Source organism: Gavia stellata, chromosome 6, assembly GCF_030936135.1.
Source record: "Gavia stellata isolate bGavSte3 chromosome 6, bGavSte3.hap2, whole genome shotgun sequence".
Lineage (NCBI taxonomy): Eukaryota > Metazoa > Chordata > Aves > Gaviiformes > Gaviidae > Gavia > Gavia stellata.
In genome coordinates this window covers 5707069-5713068 of record NC_082599.1, presented here as the reverse complement: position 1 = coordinate 5713068, position 6000 = coordinate 5707069, and positions in this window count along the sequence as shown.

Genomic DNA, 6000 nt, shown 5'->3' with positions numbered 1-6000 from the left:
AGCCAGAGTAGCTGCTCTGATTTAGTGGTCTGTACCTTTTATTTTGAATATGTTTAATTCAGCTGGATGGCCTTCATGTTGTTTATTTTATAAAGGGTCATCTACATTTAGTATGCAATGAATCTACTAGACTCTGTGGGCTATTAATAATCTTTCTCTTGCCTCATTAAGTTGGTTTGTTTCTGAACTGGGAGCCCTTGTGCTCGCACAGATTATAGAATAGCTAATTTGTACTATGCCTTATTCTTATACACTGACTTTTTCATCCCAGACACTGTGTACATTGTGCAGGGAATGCCACAGCCCCATTACGGGAATGCCCTCTGCCACAGCCCAGGGTGAGAATCAGCAGGGAAGAGTTAGTAAAATCCTACAAAACAGGCCGTTTCCTTGTTCTTCTGTCAGCTAGTCCTGAGGATTAACTTCTAGATTTAAATTTCCAAATGAATCATCTCCACCTGCCCTTCTTAGCAGGGAGTACTGAGGAGGTTCCTTCTGGGCTTCAGCTTCCGTGGGTGGAGATAACTCTACTTGGGATCAGCTGGGATCTGCTCTGAAGCAGCCGGTGACTTTGATCTCCTTTCCTACAAACGAAACGCTCCTAGCACACCCCATTTGATGCAGGCGGTGCCTGATGCGTTACGTGGGAGTTTTTTGAGCCATAGTGTTTCTAGTAGTGCAGGAGAATTTGCAATACTGACACTTCTCAGTACATTAAACATGCAACTTGTCTCTTTTTCAGACAGGACAAATAAAATTAATTTTGGGTCTTTTTTTATTTTGACATAAAAGCTGCTAAATTTCCAGTGTGAGCAATGTCTTTTAGTAAAACTAAAGCCCGCAGCTGGCTTTGAGTTTGTTGCCATGTGCAAAGCCCCAACATCAGGCCCAAAAGCAGATGAGTCAGGGCAAAAAGATGCTTTGGGAAAAATAGATTTTAGTGAGGAAATGCAAAAGGAGGAAGAAGGAAATGCAGTTGCTTGGAAAACTGCTTCAGGTAGCAGAGATGAAAGAATACAGCCAACTACAGGGAAAAGCAAGAGGAAGAGGTGCGTGGGGAAGAGATGGTTTGTGCCAGATCCAGAAACTCAACTGACTGGATAGGTAGCTCTGGGAGCCAAAGGTGTCGATGATTTGGGAGCAAAGTATAGTTTCCTGTGCAGGGAGATCAAAATACATAAACAGGTATTTATGAAGGAAAGCTGCAGACAAATACTTGGTGATTTGATCATCCAGGATAGGATTCAGCTGGCTAAATGTAGGTATCTGCAAGAAATTTTACGCTTATAGGGATCTAGACAGGTGAATTCTACCCTGTCTTCTCCTGCCCCCTTGTTCAGTAGTTAGATATCTAAATATTGCGAGACCAACCCCCAGCCCATGCGTCTCCTAGGTCCTTACTGTGGGTGGAGGGTCTCAGTCCTTACTCAGTCAGGCCCACCAGAACGGAAGGCTGCAGACCTTGCTCAAACATAGAGGTTTCTCTTTTTCTTTATGCAGGTAGAGAAGATTTTGCCACTGTTTCTTCTAAACCAAGATACTTCCACACCTTAAATGAGCCAGTTTAGTCAATGTGTGTGGGGAAATTCTCACACCTCGGTCTGTCCCTCACATGGGTACCTTTTAAAGCCTTGTGTTGAGATACCGCACAACAAGTCTCGTTGGCTGTTTTTGGCTAAAGTAACAGAGTGCTGAAATTCCACATAAATCACTTAGGGGGGAAAAAAGGATTTTTTCCCCTAGTTTTGCATAATTCAATTGTGCAATTTAATTATTGCACAAATTTTGCCCTGGTACAGAATGGTGAGAGTGACCTGCATTTTGTCTATGGAAGAAATTTCAGCTCCTGAAGAAAATGTTGAGAAAAGCTGTTAAGTGGCCTTAAATCAATGAAGCTGGGACCCACGTCCAATTGACTTTGGTTTTATGAAGAGAACATCTTCATCAGCATGTGCCCAGAAACATGACTTAGGAGTTAGGCAACTAAGCTGCATGAGTGCTCCTGGCTGTTGGTGCTGGTCATACCCATCAAGTTGATATCCTTCTTTTCACTTACTTTCTTCCCACTCTTTTCACACCAACTACTGGAAAAGCTGTAATTTACTGCAAGCCAGTGTTTGTTTTAGTGCCTCTCACTCTGCAGCCAAATCTCTATGTGCGCCGTGATGGAGGGGCCAATGGAAGGACCGCACCAAACCTTCAGTCTGGTTTTGAGTTCCTGAGTACAATGAACTTTAGTTAGCTGTTTTACCTGGATTTCATCAAGAGTGCAGGGCAGTTGCTTTTGATGGGTCACAGCCAGTGCCGTGCATGGATCCAAGCTCCCTTCAAGTCACCCAGACCGGCAGAAAGATTTATGAAGATTTTCACAAATAAAGGTCACAATTTGAACTGTCTGTGAAATGACTGAGCAGGCAGCCTGGCTTTGTCTATACAAACCAGGGCTCCGCACCGTTTAACTGCCAGTACACTCCCCAGCATGGTTTTGATCCATAGCAAGCTAGCACATGGCCTGATCCAGGTGATGGCATGGGTCTGCAGTCCTTCCCAGTAGGCAGTCTGGATATAGCCAACCTGTTTTGGGGGAAGATGGCTGGGCTGTGTGGACTGATCAGAGCAGAGCTGGAGAAGGGATGATTCTGCTCCCAGAGACCTTGCAGACAAGGCGAGACAGCCAAAGGATACAGAGAGAAAGTGGGGCTGAGGAATATTGGGCAGGGTGATGGTGCTGATCTCAGCGCACCAGAAACCTGCCCATCACACGGCTTCTTGCCAGCATGCCAGCGGAGGAAGGTTTTAGGCAGTGATTTGAAGGACAGCCACAACATGATGCTTGGGGAAAACTCCTCCTATATGAAACTTTAAGGTCACCCTGCGCCAGCTCGGCAGGACCTATTAAGCACCCTGGGAGGGAAATAGATTGGGCAAGAAAAGCCAATGTAAGGAAGAGAAGGAGGTTTGCTGATGCTGCCACAGGCTTTGTGGAGAAGCCCATTCTCAGTGTCACCACAAGGTGGAACTTGGTACATACCACATGCACCGAAGATTCACCCACTATCAACAAGAAGCAGCATCTTGAGCCAGAGATGGACCGTTACTTATGGTCTCAGCACCCGCTCCCTGGTCCCCACTCCCCCGGAGGGATCCAGAAGAGGAGCGCGGTGTAGAGGAGCCATTGGCATTTTTTGTTGGCAATGAGAAACTGTCTGTTCTCAAGCTCTGCTGTGCCAGCAGAAAGGCCTGGTCTTTGGAGGGTGGGCAGCGTAACTGGGGAGAATAAAGCTGAGAGCAGTGAGTGGTGTCCTGGAGGTAGCAAAGGAGGAGGAAAGAGTGGGGTGTCTATGGGTGGGATGTGAGAGGGCATGAATGAAGTGACGATTGGGCTCCAAAGGGAAAGGCAGGGCAGGTGGGACCCTGCAGATGTGGAAGGAGCCCTGCTGTCCTGTCCTCCCAGCAGGGTCTCAGCTGGAAGACAGCTTGCCATTGCTGGGAGCACACTGATCCCAGGCAAAGGGGATCAGCTCTGTTAAAGAGCTGATGTAAAAGTCAGGTTGGATATAACTATGGGGTGATGGCAGATGACAAAAGGGGACTCTGCAGAGGCACTTCACAGGTAACATCAGTGATTTGCAAAAGCACTGGAGAAACCAACTAAATCCTTGTCACTTGACAGGTTTTTTGCTTTTCTGAACAGCAGCCGCTGCCCAGTGCTGCAGCTTGTTGTGCTCATTTCCAAGCAGCCGCTGCACTGACAGTAGTCCTCATACTAGGTGTGCAAAAGTAATCCTCAAACTTTATTTAGCATCAGGAACTTCAGTTTCTGAGTGCTCCATCACCCTAACAAGTGATGGAAGGTTGTCATGTTACTACAGACCAGCTGAATTACAGCTTTTCCAAAGTCTCATTGATTCTGCGTTCACCTGGATTGAATGGTCTCACTCTTGCTGAGGACTGGAATATGTAGGGGTAGACATTGCAGTTCATTAATGAGCAGCAATACTCTGTGGTACTACTCTTAATATATTGAATTTCACTGTGTGGGAACCTGGGAGGGAAACTGAAATTACAGTGTTTCTTCAAAGAACAGCGTCATGTAAAATAGACCTAATTTTTTCTTCTTGGTAACAAATACAGAGCAAGGCACAACCTTTGGCCTCTTTAGTGGGAAAATCTCCCCTTAACATGACATTTTTTATTTGTTATGTAACTGCCATAGGCATTACTAGTCATAATAGAGCAATTTACATCATGTGCATGATGCAATGGGGAAGTGGTGAGGTCATCACCGGCATGGGTATTTTCATTCCAGTCCTAAATTATCACAAGTCTGGGCAAATCAGCAGCTGTCATCTGTCATGTCATTTGAGTCAGTGTGGTGTAAAGAGACTATGATCAGTATTAGGGTTGCACCACTTTTGGTGTTGCCCAAACGTGGTGGCGATGGGAGAACTGGTCCAGCCCCAAAGAGCTCAAACCCAACCTGCTTCTTCCTCTGTGAAGTGGTAATAGAGCTTCCTTGGCTCCTTTGTATAAGGATGTGATGGAGAGTAATTCATTTTGGAAAGTTGTCTGAAGAGCAGCCTGTGCATTAATAGTTTTCTCACATAGCCCATTTCCTACCAGACTCTACAGCCTTTCTATCTCAAGTGCCTGTTTCCTGGATATTAAAGCACTTTGCCAACTTTGGGACCACGTTCTGACATCCTCATTCACATCGATTTCCATTTGCTCTGTGAGTAATCCGGCTGGAATTGACAGGATGATTAGCACAGCCCCGATCCCGGGCACGGGGACATGAATAACTTCACTCATGTGACTAGTGCCATTGATTTCAGTGGGATTGGTCATATGGGTAAAATTGCATGCTTGAGTGTTTGCAGGCTTCGGACCCAGTCAGGTGTTACCTGCAGTGAATAAGGGTTGGAGAATTTGTCTCTAAGCCTTTTGCAGGAATCACTTCCTCCAGTGCCAGAGCGTGACGCAGCATCGTGTAACACTAATAAGCAATGCCGTGTAACCCACAGTGTCACAGTCATCCATCAGGCTTCGTCTATGAGATGTGACATTGTCTTTAAATGACCTCAAGACCACAATACATCCAGATCTGTTGTTTCCCAAAGCAGGGCATTTCTGTCCCAGTGATCTCATCTTCATTTTAAAAACAAATGGATTTTAACTGCCTTACATCTCTGAAGCCCGCACAACAGCAAAACTCTCACGTTACTGTTCAGGAGAAGTATCTAAACTCGGTGAATGCCGATCCCGTGCTTTGTGTGTGTGCAAACTTCAGAGATAAGTACAGTAAAATGTTCTCTGAGGGGCTCGAAAGCTCCAAGCAGTGCTGTCACTGGCACTGCTTGTTAGGAATTAATGAGAAAATGAAGCAGAGGGGCTCTGTGTGCTCCCAAATAGATCCCTATGGGACTCTGGCTGATGCTGGACAGGAGAGCTGGTGCACAGAAGCAAGTTGTTTTGCTAAGGCAAGTAGGGGAGACCACTCTCTTCCCCACCCCTTTAATTAGCTCAGTCCTCTCGAGTACAACATGAAATACGGGAAGTGCTCAGAGACTGCTAGCTAATAAATATCATCTAGTCATTACGTCATGGTGCCTGCCTCCTAGCCAGGGCACAACCAAAGCTCCCAGCTCCCAGGGGAGCACTGCAGAGATTACAGCTCCGACATCCAGCCCCTGTTTGTGCAGGGGGCTCAGAAAAGGCTGGAGGTGTTTCCTCAAACACCTATTGACTGCCTGGCTAACATGTTCAGCAATGTCCCATCCAGCAAATGCCTTTATTCTCCTTCGCTATCTGTGATTTGTAGTTGCTATGTGTAAATAAGGTGTTATTAGTTGTACTGCTGTTCAAGGCCATGTAATGTAAAGGCTCTGCCTTGTCCCCAGAGAGTTTCTTAAATGTTGCATATGGCAGCGATTAATGACTCTGATCCTGTCCTTGTGCTGGTCAAATAACCCACTCGTCTGTGCTTATCTCTAATGTGGT